The sequence below is a fragment of the Chiloscyllium punctatum genome, chromosome 41 (assembly GCF_047496795.1).
Source record: "Chiloscyllium punctatum isolate Juve2018m chromosome 41, sChiPun1.3, whole genome shotgun sequence".
NCBI classification, from domain to species: Eukaryota; Metazoa; Chordata; class Chondrichthyes; order Orectolobiformes; family Hemiscylliidae; genus Chiloscyllium; species Chiloscyllium punctatum.
In genome coordinates, this window is record NC_092779.1 from 45,083,982 (window position 1) to 45,097,376 (window position 13,395).

Consider the following 13,395-nt stretch of genomic DNA (forward strand, 5'->3'; position numbering starts at 1 on the left):
GACATGCATTGAACAGGGCATCATATATTAGATGATTGGCACAAAACCATAAATTATAGGCTAAACAACTTCATTTTTCTCCATTCTTTGCGGTGTCAAAAAGTTAAAATGGGAAGGCTGGCCAGAGCCAAACAGAGATTAACTAAGGTCCTAATTGAAATTAAGTAGCTCAATCGTGACCAAGTAACTCCTGGTTTGCTACTTATGGAATAAACTGAGTGACAAGGTGGTACTTGAATCATTAGTCATAATAGTCATAAAGAACATCATCCATCACCTTAAGCTAGCTCAGTCATTCAGTAATGGTGGCCTTAGTTCCACTTCCATTTCTCTTTGCCATAACCTTCAATCCTGATCAAGGATTTGATTATATTCAAGGCTGAATTAGAGAATGACCCAGCTTCCATTGTTCTCTGTTGAAGGGAACTCCCAAAGGTTAATAAATGTCTCTGAACAAAGAAATACCTTATCTCTGTATCAAATGTGCCCCCATATTTTCAAGCAGGACACCCCTGCTCTAGATTCTCCCAAGAGAGGAAACATAACCCCAGCATCTATCCTACCAAACCCTCAATCATGTCTCAACAAGATCACTTCTCATACTTCAGTCCAATGAGTAAAGACCCAACCTGGGAAATCCTCATAACACAATCCCTTCATCCCAGAAATTGGCCCAATGAATTTTTTTGGAACTGCTTTTAATGCCACAAACCATGACACTATCCAGGATAAGGTTTGATCTGTGTCACATTGTGCCTTTTAAAACATTCACTCCATTCACAAGAGATGTACAGCAGCAATGTGCACCACCCGGAAGATGCACTGCTGCAACTTATTAACGTTCCTTCAACAGCATTTTCCAAATCTCAAATGCCTATCAGGAGAAATATAAATGTACAGGAACACCACTACCTGAAAAGTTTCTTCAAATCCAAATAGCGCCCTGACTTTAAAACTATAAATCACTGTTATTTCACAGCCCTGGAATCAAAACTTTAGAATTCCCTCTCCAACAGCACTGGATATACCTATACCAAGTGGGTATTTCAAGAAGGTAAAATTACCATCACTACCTTCTCAAGAGTAATGAGGAATGGGCAATAAATGACAGGATGTGTGAGCTGCATTCATAACCCACATACAAATGTGTGCTAAAAACATTAACAGTACTGTAAGTGGCATCCTAACACTCTTCATTTGTTCTAGGTAATTTTACATTTACCTGACAGTGCCTTTGATCCCATAGACCATGACCCTTTTTTTTGGGAAAAAACAAAATGAGAATGCATTCTCTTTACAGGTATATATTTAACTATTTTCCCTACAATACCAATGTTATACTTAGGGAATACAGTTTGGCCAGTGGATCATAGAAAAATCTTTTACAAATCTGATATTTTGAAAATACAAACCTCACAAGAGCACTATATCTAATTTTGTATCAGGGAATATCCATATATAAAGTCTGTACAGATCTTCTATGCTGCAACAAACAAAGTCAAATTTGATAATGCATCAACTTAGTAATTACCTGCTACAGGGCTTTCTTTCATCGTGGCATAACAATCCAGGGCAAGGTAGTCAAAATAATTTGCAATTCTGAAACTTTACTTTTTTAAAAAATAAAATTTCACACTAACGCATTGTTAAACTCGGAAACTGCAAGTTATAGAGGAAAGTGAATGTAGCATCTGCCTTCTGTACACTTGCCACTTTGTAAGTAATCATTAAGGAGATGGCCTAATTTCTAAGCTTTCATAATACTAAATTAGCTTTTAGTTCCTCTCAAAATTTGCAATGCATTTGATTTCTCCTTATTTAACTGTTCAATTGCTCAGTACGTGAAGCTGCAGTTTGCAAATAGATTAAGGGCCTTCTTCGTTGACTGCAGCCAGAATATAAACAGTATCTGCATTATGAAACTGCCTAGTTTCTCCTTAACCTCTATGCAAGTGTTCCCAAGCTGTTATTTTTGTAAACTTTCACCACAGATGAATAGCCAGTCATATTCTGCTACTGAGAGGAAGGAATGACATTCTCAACTTCCTTTTCTTCTTGGAGCAGTATCATTTGATCATTAATGCCTGCACGAACAGCTAGTTCAGTCAAACTGGACTTTAGCATATCATCTGAAAGATCTGGCTTGATGATGGTGTTCTCTCTGCATACGGTTCAGACTCGAGATGGCACTTGTGGCAGCCCTAAAGGGCTGCTGAATACCAAGAGATATCATCTGATAGCTCATGACTGAGGAGCCCTTTACGACTGCCATAGGTGCCATATGAAGTCTTAACCTTGTGGAGAGACCACTATCATCAGGCCAGACAGATCAGTTTGGACAGAAGTAGTTGAAAGAATTTCTGTTAGATTATATGGTCTTAAATTTCAATTACTCAATGAAGTCAACCCATGAGACAGTGAAAACCTGCGAGGCCTCAGCCAAGGTTATAATATTGACTATTTGCTTTCCATTTCCAACCAAATAAACTTCTTTGGAGATAAAATATTTCCATGAAGAGCTATCATTATTCATCGGTAGCTGTATTAGTGTCAAGGCTAGGAGGTGTACAAAAATTCAACTCTGGAGGGAATCCAGATGTCCTTGCAATGGGCTTCAGACTAAGTAGAGACCATTGGGAATATTGAGAGGCCTGGTTTATGGTGATTAGCTAAGAAATTATTCAAACAATTAGAAGTTAGATGAGAAAATTGGTGTTTTTCACTCAGTTATTGCATATTTAGTGTTCATTTTGTTCAGAGCTTTAATATTAAAGATGCTTATAGTTTGGTAGGTGGAGTACAGTCAATGGAAGCAGCAAGTCAGAACTGTTCTTGCAATGAGACTAAGGAGAATTTACCTTCCTTCTGATAAGTATTTTATGAAAGACTGCAGAGAAATCAAAAAAGCTTGAATAAAGCTTACATGCAATACAATTGATAAGGTTACAAATAATAGAAAATAACCAATTAGAAAAAAAAAGGGGAAAACTCAAATGAGGAAAATAGATGCTCAAAAATTATTGAATGGATATATTAGGATGGTACCTATTTATCTAACACTGACTTTGCTAACAGCTCCCAGTAGATTAGCCCAACAATAAAAAACTTACAATTTTGAGCTTTTACATTTGTCGCTTCTGATCATAAGAGAATAGTGCCCATATCAGCACATCTTTGAAATTTCCTCCCTACACAAACAACACAAATTCAGACAAACAAGATAAAAGGAGGCAGGTTCAGCAAAGCCTAGAAGTCTGGGTACTGATTGCTGCTTCAGTAGTTTGGGGGAAGACCAATTACAATAGCTTGTATTTATAGCCTTTATAATGTAATAAAACTTCCAGAGGTATTTCACAGTAGCTTAAAATCAGAATAATTGAATATCTTTCAATTCTGTTGTAATTGCGTAGCAGCCTAAGAAAAAAATCTTCTGTCGTAAGTAGCTTTTGTTGCGCCTGCGTCCCAATCGTTTTTAGAAGGCAATAGAGTCACACACAATGTGCGGTACATTTTTCACACATTTAACGTAAGAATGACAGTGGCCACTGCCTCTTCAACATGCCACAGCAGTGACCCCATGAACCACGCATGAGCTGCAGGCAACGTAAGCCAGTCACAATGAAACCCAAAATTGATTCAAGTGCCAAAGATACCACAATCAGAATTTCAAAACAGGAAACACACTTAGAAGTTAAACTGATCATCCTTGAAGGATTTTTGAGCTCTTCAAAGCCATTTCATTTTATTCATCATTTGCCTTCTTCAAACACAGTGTGCTCAAATTGACTACCAAATAAATACACTGAAGAAAAACCAAAATCTATGTGATGCAGTCTGCAACATCCTTTACAATTCAGACTTTAACATATGGGAACTGGAACCAGACAACATCATTTATTTTATTTTTAGTGGCAAAGAAAGATTCAGAATATTCCTTGCTACTCAGAAAGTACTCTTCACAAGTATTTTATAGCACGCAAACCAATGTCTATTCTATTTGTGCACTACTTTGGATTCTTCGACTGGCCCCATCAGTTGTGTGCCTGATGAAACAACCACTGACAGCTTTTTTGCATTTGTAAAGGGCCCACAGCAGCTGTGGTTATCCCACCAGACAGCAATGAATTAAGTCTGAAACCCAGCAGAGTCTAAATAGAAGTCTGCTCTGCACAAAACAGCAACATTATCCATGTTACTTTAGTTTTATTGTCACACCAAGTTTAACAAAATGCATTTAAAACCCACGTCTGCTTTCAACATTTTTACAACCCCAATAAAGTGCATTGCCACATCTGCAGTCACTGAATGTGCATGTAGGACCACTTCAGGACATTTGATAAGGTACTTGAATTTATGGGAACCAAGCTATAGATACCTAGACTATATCTTTCCAATATCCCAGTTGTAAATCAGGCTACCTTAACCACAACAGTGCTATCGAAGTTTCATTTAGCCTAAGCTGATGTACAAACCGTTCTGTTCTAACTGGTCACAGTGGACAGAATGAAGATTGATTTTGTTGACCTCCAAAAGACAGGTATTTATTTTACAATAATTTAAGTAGCGTCAATTGCTTTTAGATCCACGTGCTGCATTCACATAAGGCATAACAGAGAAAGTGTTTTAGTTACCACATATACTCATTAGTAGAGCTTGAGAGAATACATTCATAGTCAAAAATAGACAGCTGAAATCCACCCTCTCCAATTGTCTCACCATTCATTTATAGTTGTATCAGCTGATCACAATTGTCAACTCAGAGACCATTCACACCAACACCATCCCGAATCTAGCACAAGACAAGCTGAGAAATGTTTTGTACTTTCGTTTGAAATTGTGAAATCTTGCTCTGCTGTTACAGTACAAAATTGTTTTCCTTCATAAAACTAACATCACATCCAAGGAAGGATTGGAAATCTGCAAAACTTAAATTTTTTGTTTGTTTCAGGGCAAAGATTTATTTCAGATCCCGCAGTTCTTTGCCTAATAATAAACACTCAAATAAAAGCAATGGCCTAATCTGCAAAGAGAGCTTTCGCCAATCACTGTTCTCCACATATTTGATTTCTTCAGGTATTGTACAATTGTCTGCTCTGTACTTCAATGACAACCCGAACTGGGTTGTACATCTACTATTCCTTCTTGATGCCATATTGTCATAGTATAGGGCAGGATTGGCAGGAACACAACATGCATGAACAAGGTGGTAACCATAACAATATGTTGACAAGTGCATACACGTGAAGATGAACAACTGCCTTCAATATTATTCTTTGAACAAGCAGATTTGCACCAGAATAGTTTTGAGTTTTGCAGGGAGAGAATGCAATATATAGACAGCTTGGATTTTCTAGGAGTCACTCTTATTAGATTGATCATTAGAGAAAGTCAGAGCTGTACATCATGTGAACAAGCCCATCGGTCCATAACGACTGAATATCCTAAATTGATCCAGTCCCATTTGCCAACATATGGCCCATATCCCGCTAAACCCTTCCTATTTATATAATCAACCCAGATGCCTTTTAAATGCTTTAATTGTACCAGCCTCCACCACTTCCCCTGACAGCTCATTCAATACACGCACCACCCTCTGCATGAAAAGTTGCCCCTTAGGTCCCTTTTAAATCTTTCTTTCACCCTAACCCTATGTCCTCTAGTTCTGGACACCTCCCCTGCCGCCTCCCCCCCCGCCCCTGCCGCCTCCCCCCCCCCCTCCCCCCCCACCCCGCCCCTGCCGCCTCCCCCCTCCCCCCCCACCCCGCCCCTGGGAAAAGAGCTTGGCTATTCACCCTATCCATGCCACTCATTATTTTATAAACCTCTATAAAAAGGTCACCCCTCTGCCTCAGACGCTCCAGGGAAAATAGCCTAAGCCCATTCAGCCTCTCCCTGTAGCTCAAACCCTCCATCACTAGCAGCATCTTTATAAATCTTTTCTGAACCCCTTCAAGTTTCACAATATCCTTCCTACAGCAGGAAGACCAGAACTAAACGCAGTATTCCAATGTGGGCCTAACCAATGTTCTGTACAGCAACAGAATAGGAGGCGTTTCTCCTCCATGTGTTGGGTGGTAACAGGTTGGTGGTGGAGGAGGCCCAGGACCTGCATGTCCTTGATGGAGTAGGAAGGGGAGTTGAAGTGTTCAGCCATGGGGCGGTGGGGTTGGTGTGTGCAGGTGTCCCACCACTCCCCTCACCCAAGGTATCCTTCCACATCCACCAGAAATTTACCTATACTTCTACCAATGTCATCTACTGAATTTGTTGCACCCGGTGTGGACTCCTCTACATCGGGGAGACAGGACGCTTTCTTGCGGATCGTTTCAGAGAACATCCCTGGGACACACGCACCCACCAACCCCACCACTCCTTGGCTGAACACTTCAACTCCCACTCCATCAAGGACATGCAGGTCCTGGGCCGCCTCCACCGCCAAACCATTATCACCCAACACCTGCAGGAAGAATGCCTCATACTCCGCTTTGTGACCCCGCAGCCACAAGGGATAAATGTGGATTTCAACAGCTTCCTCATTTCCCCTACCCCCACGTTATCCCAGTTCCCAAGCCTCCAACTCAACACCGCCCTCCGGACCTATCCATCACTCCCCCCCTGACCGATCACCTTCTCCCTCACCTTCATCCACCTATCGCTTTCTCAGCTACCTTCTCCCCAATTGCACCCCCTCCCATTTATCTCTCAGCCCCAATCCACAAGCCTCATTCCCGGTGAAGGGTCTATTCCCGAAACACTATTCTCCTATGCCTTGGATGCTGCCTGATCATCTGTGCTTTTCCAGCAACACACTCTCGAACCATCTAATCAAAGACCCCTTGTACTGAGATAACCTTCTTCTTCGCTGTCCACCTCACATTCACATCCAAATCATTCTGGTCACAGAAAAGCAACCCTCCACCACCACGCTCTGTCGTCTACCTTTGAGCCAGTTCTGCATCCAAACGGCTGGTTCTTTCAGTATTCAATGTGATCTAACTTTGCTAATCAGTCTACCATGAAGAACCTTGTCAAATGTCTTTTTGAAGTCCATATCAATCACATCAACCACTCTGCCCTCAATCCTCTTAGTCACTTCTTCAAAAAAACCCAAGTTAGTGAGACAGGATTTCCCACGCACCAGGCCATGTTGACTATCCCTAAACAGTCCTTGCCTTTCCAAATACATGTAAATCCTGTTCCTCAGGTTCCCCCTCCAACAACTTATCCCCCCGCTGATGTCAGGCTCACTGGTCTAAAGTTCCCTAGTTTGTCCTTACCACTCCCTGTGTATCTGTATGGGTTTCCTCCGGGTGCTCCGGTTTCCTCCCACAGTCCAAAGGTATGCAGTTTAGGTGAATTGGCCATGCTAAATAAATTGCCCATAGTGTTCAGGGATGTATAGGTTAGGTGCATTAGTCAGAGGAAATGTAAAGTATTAGGGTAGGGGAATGGGTTGCGTGGGATACTCTTTGGAGGATCAGTGTGGACTTGTTGGGCCAAAATGGTCTGTACCCACACTGTAGGGATTCTATGAATAAAAAAAAAATCTCAGCAAGAGGTCCAGCAATCATTTCCTTAGCTTCCTTAGTGTACACCTGATCAGATGCCAGGGATTTATTCACCTTTATGCGTTTTAAAACATCCAGCATCATCTCCTTGGCAATATGGATATATTTCAAAATGTCGCTATTTATTTCCCCATGTTCTCCACCTTCCACATCCTTCTCCACAGTAAACACGGATGCAAAATGCTCGCTTAGTATCTCCCCATTCTCCTGCAGTTCCATGCAGAGGCAGCCTTGCTGATCTTTAAGGGACCCTATTTTCTCCTTGGTTACTCTTTTGTCCTTAATGTATTTGAAGAAACCCTTTGAATTCTCCTTAACCGTATATGCCAAAGCTATCTCATGTCCCCTTTTTGCCCTCCCGATTTCCCTCTTAAGTATACTCCTACTGCATTCGCACTCTTCTAGGGATTCACTCAATTCCTGTTGTCTATACATGACATATGCTTCCTTCTTTTTTGTGATCAAAACCTCAAATTTTTCGTCATCCAGCAAATACCCTTTACCCTAATCAAAAACTACCATCTCTGAACTCTGGTCATTTCATTTTTTAAAGGCTTCCCATTTTCCAGCCGCCCTTTTACTGCGAACATCTGCCCCCCCAACCAACTTTTGAAAGTTCTTGCCTAACACCATTGAAATTGGCCTTGCTCTGATTTAGAACTTCAATTTTTAGATCCAGTCTATCCCCTTCCATCGCTATTTTAAAACTAATAGAATTATGGTCGCTGGCACCAAAATGTTCCCCCACTGATACCTGAGTCACCTGCTCTGCCTTACTTACCAACATGTGCAGCTGTTAGTATTGGACTGGGCTGGACAAGGTCAGAAGTCACATGACAGTAGAATCTAGTCCAACGGGGTTATTTGAAATCACAAGCTTTCAGACTTCACCGGATGAAGGAGCAGGGCTCCAAAAGCTTATGATTTCAAATAGAAATAATTGGACTAGAGCATGGTGCCCTGTGACTTCTAACCTTATTTAGAGAGATTAGGTCAAGTTTTGCACCTTCTCTGGTAGCTACATTCACAAACTGAATGAGAAAATTTCATACACACAATTAACAAATTTCCCTCAATCCAAGCACTTAACACTGAGGCAGTGCTGGTCTACGTTTGGAAAGTTAAAATCCCTTACCATAACCACCCTATTATTCTTACAGATAACTGAGAGCATGAAAATTGACATTTCGGGCAAAAACCAAGCTGTCAGTCGTGTCTATCCCTGAGCCACATCTCTGTAATCACTATGATATCCCAGTCCCATGTTCCTAATCATGCCTGGAGTTCATCTACCTTACCTATTAGACACCTTGTATTGAAATAAATGCATCAGTCTTACCTTGTTCTTGCCTGCCCTGACAGCTTGACTTGGTCTTTTTCTCCAACTGCAGAATCCTCAGACTGATGTATCCTAAGTATCTCTCTGGGTCTCTCCCTTACCCTCCAGGTAATCTTTCCCCCAAAAGAGATCCCAATGATCCAAAAATGTGAATCCTTCTCTCCTGCACCAGCTCCTCAGCCACACATTCATCTTCTCTATCCTCCCTAGCTCGTGGCACTACAAGTAATCTAGATATTACTACCTTCAAGGACCTAGTTTTTAAATTCCTGCCTAACTTCCTATATTGTGTCCTCAGAATCTCGTCCTTTTCTCTTCCTAAGTCATTTGCTCCAATGTGTGCAACAATCTCACTTAGAACAGAATCATAGAATCCTTATGGCAGGGAAGCAGGCCATTCAGCCCATCAAGTCCACATCAACCCTCCAAACAGCATCCTACCCCCCAATCCTACAACCCTGCATTCCCTATGTCTAATCCACCTAACCAACGACGGGCAATTTCCCAAACCTGCACATCTTTTCACTGTGGGAACAAACTGGAGCACCTAGGGAAAACACATGCAGACATGAGGAGAACGTGCAAACTCCACACAGATAGGCAGTCACCTCAGGGTGGAATCGAACCCAGGTCCCTGGTGCTGTAAGGCAGCTGTGCTAACTAAGCCATCTGTCACCCAAACTTGTGTTTATTGGTATACCGAGCCTGTGTATGTCCAACTATCTAGCCTTTGGACTCCAATTCATCATCATATTTCTGACTAACCTTCAATAACCTCAGCCTCATTAGAATTATGACTTTCCCACAGCAATTATTCCCTATTATATACTTCATCTTCTCTCCCTCAATTCCAGAGATGCCAACTTATAAATTGTTACAATAACTGGTTTAACTATCCATTTGTCATTTAAAAGCATAACAGGTCGATCTGTTATAACACACATTTTCTTAAAGCGAACTTGTTGTTAAGCGATTGGCTAATTGGGGACACTGTTTCTAAAGAGTGAACTTTTAAAACATGTGTTGGCTGTAACATGATTACATCAACACAAAGTGCTGTTTCTAAAGCGCAATTATTTCTATAATGCGGGGTTGCACAAGAATACAACCATCATGTTATAGAAGAATTACCTGCACCAGACAATGTTCCAACATGAAAAATGAACACTATATATATATATAAAAAACAAAAATCAGAAATGTAACATAATCCCACCTTCTCTTCTCCACAACTATCTTCTTAAATCCACTCACCTCAAAAGTTCACACAAGGAGTTCATGAATTGCTTTGTACAAGGTAGGCTATCGTTGCCTTCATTTCCCCTACTGCATTAGAGCAAACTTTGCCAAAATGTTGCCTGCTACTTTTGCTCTGAACTCCATTCTCTCTTGATCCTATTCACCTCCTCGAATGCCTTCACAAACCTCTTCTCATCCATGAGACTCAATTTCCACTTCCCTAACCCTAACCCAACCAAACTGTTGACCACCTTACAATTTCAGCTAACATGGGGCCCAGAAGCAAAGTTAATGGTTCACTCTCCTCAGGTACTCACATCACACCCCCACTGTAAATCTGTCCTCATCCAAAGATATACTGTATTACTCATATCCCCTCTGTACCCACAAGCACCTGCTCCAGTTCCAATCTTCCTGTCTGCTCCAGTGTCCACGAATAGGTCATTGCTTCTAAAGTTCATTCCTCTTTCCCACAATTTCACTTTATAATAACCCAATCAAATTTCTATTGTACTAAAACATCCTGGACAAAGTCACAAATGGCATTCTTTGGAAAGGCAAGTGTTATAAATTATTCCTTTTCACCCAGTTGCAATCTTTAAGTTAGTCTTTTGCAACCCACCTTGAACATTTCTCCACTATCCAGCTGGGATGGATCTACCCTAAACTGATCCCATTCTTACTTAATGACAGGTTGTCACCTGCAATTGCTTCTTTTACCACTCTCACACTGCTTCCCGTCGAGTTCCATAAAGGTTCTATTATTGTCCCCTTCTACCTCAAAATTACATATCAACCTGTGGTAAGAGCATTTGAAAACATTTGTCAATACATTCACCTACTACCAATCTAAGCTTCTCCTTGCCTCCAACTTCTCATTTTATTTATTCTTGCAAAGAATAAAAGCATTGCTGGCAAACCAGCATTGTTACCCATCCTCAGTTGCACTTGGTTCTTTAGGCCATTTCAAAGCATAATTGTCAACCACACTGCTAAGGATCTGGAGGCACGCCTAGGCCAAAACAAGTGAAATATGGGAGATTTCCTTGCCTAAAAGGACATGAGTAAACAAGGCAGGCTTTTACAATAAAAAAAATTGGCTGCATTGTCACCATTAGACTAGCTTTTAATTCCTGATTTTTAAAAAATTTGAATTCAAAAGTTGTATCATCTCACTGAACAGCTGTCTGGGTCTCTGTGTTCCTCATCCAGTAACATTACAACTGTACCACTGCCTCCCTGCATACCAAACATCCAATGAGCAGAACTTTCTTCTAACTAAACACTGGCCTCTGCCACAAACTCAGTTTCCAAGAATGGAACGATGCACTGAGAACAGTCTTAAGCTCAGCAAGACCACTGGCAACTTTAGTGATTAATCCAGTTCCAGTTTACCAATTCTGAAATCTTCATTTGATCCTTGTTATTTGTAAATTTCACATTTCCAACACTGATCGTTAGCTCCGATCTTCCACCCTACATAAAGTGTGTGGTCACCAAAGGTCTGTTACCTGGATGTTATGTCAAATCCAATTCGCTCATCATCTATGTGCCTGCAAACATTCAAAAGACTCCCCAAACAGAAATGTCTCAATTTTAAAACCCTCACCCTTCAGTTTCAAATCCTTTATAGCGTCACCCTCCTCATTTCTGTAGCCTCCTCCAGCTCCATAAGCTTTTGTAGTAGTTGCTCTTCCCCAATTCTGACCTCTTGTATAAAACAGATTTATCTGCTTCACCATCAGCAGCCATGCTTAGAGTTGCCTTGGCCCCAAGCTCCGAAATTCCACAATTAGCCACTCAGCTTCTTCCACCAAGAGAAGCTTGAAAACCTACTTCTTCCAATAAAACCTTTGGCTATCTATCTACATAGCTCCCTCTGGATGCTTAGTGTCAAAAATGCCTTTATTTATACACTTCAGTAAGTACCTTGGCATATTTTACCTGATAAATCTATTATGCTGAATAATTTAAGCATATTTATTGTAGTATTATATCCCATCATGGTTGAGTTATAAAAATAGGAAAATTTAACTTATCAAGTACAAAAAAGATCTTTTAGAACTGCAGGTTCTGTTTTACATCACAGCACTTAAAATTAAAGCAACACAAGTGTTTCTAATAATCCCTCAGATTATGCCAGTCCCAACCTTTCAAAAGGAAATCACCAAGGTGGCAAGACACTGAATCACCACTTAAAAACAACTCAAATCAAATGTTACAATCCTTAGAATGACATTTAGAAGAAAATAAAAATCAAAGTAAGTGCCATTTAAAACTAACCACATCAAGCAGTATACGTACCACCATGATGTCAAACTGATAACCCTAGCACCATGGTTCAGATTTCAAATGCTTGATCTGCTGATGTAAAGAGACAGGTTAGAAACTTAGTGAAAATTCAAAAATAATCTAGATAGGAGTTATGTACCAGCCTCCTTGCAGTAGTCAAATGTGAGCCAGAAAATAAATCAGGAGATAGAAAAGGCACGCAAGAAAGACACTATTACAGTAATCATATTAGAAGTTCAAAATGTAGGCAAACTGGGAAATCAGGATGGCGGCAGATCCCAATAAAAGGAATTTGTGGGACATCTACAAGATTGTTTTGGAGCAGCTTGTGGTAGAGTCCACCAGGGAATACGCAATTCTGGATGGAGGGGGGGGGGGGGGGGGGGGGGGGGGGGGGCGAAGAGATGTGTAATAAAGCACACTTGATTCATGGTTTATGGTGAAGGAACCCCTAGGGGCAGTGACCATAACAGGATTGCATTCAACTTGTTGTTTGAAAGAGAGAAGCTCGAATAAGAAGTTATGGGATTAAAATAGAGTAAAAAGGTTACTACAGAGACGTGAGGGAGTCGCTAGCCAGAGTTGTTTGGGAAGGGAAACCTAGCAGAGAAGACAATGGAACAGCAATGGGAGGAGATTCTGGGGATAATTCAGGAGGAATAACAAACTCATTTCAAGGAAGCAGAAGTGTACTAAGGAGAGGACAAGGTAACAAAAGGAACTCAGAGACAACTCAAAAACAAATTTAAAAAATCAGGCAACATGGAGATCAGTGGGAGGCCAGAGGAACTGAAAGCATTTTAAAACCAGTAGAACTAAAAAAAAAGCAAGAAGTGGAGAGAAGATTAAATAGGAGGGTAAGATAATAAATAATATAAAAGAAGACTGCAACAGTTTATTTAAAATATATAAAAAGGCGAGAGAGAAGCAAGAGTGGACACTGCAATGCTGGAAAAC

At 40.8% G+C, this 13,395-nt stretch overlaps 1 protein-coding gene across 2 annotated transcripts in view; it reads right to left on the reverse strand.

Moving 5' to 3' along the window:
- LOC140465027 (protein Jumonji-like) overlaps positions 1 to 13,395 on the reverse strand; it is a 449,631-nt gene that overhangs the window by 413,945 nt on the left and 22,291 nt on the right. The window lies entirely within an intron of this gene.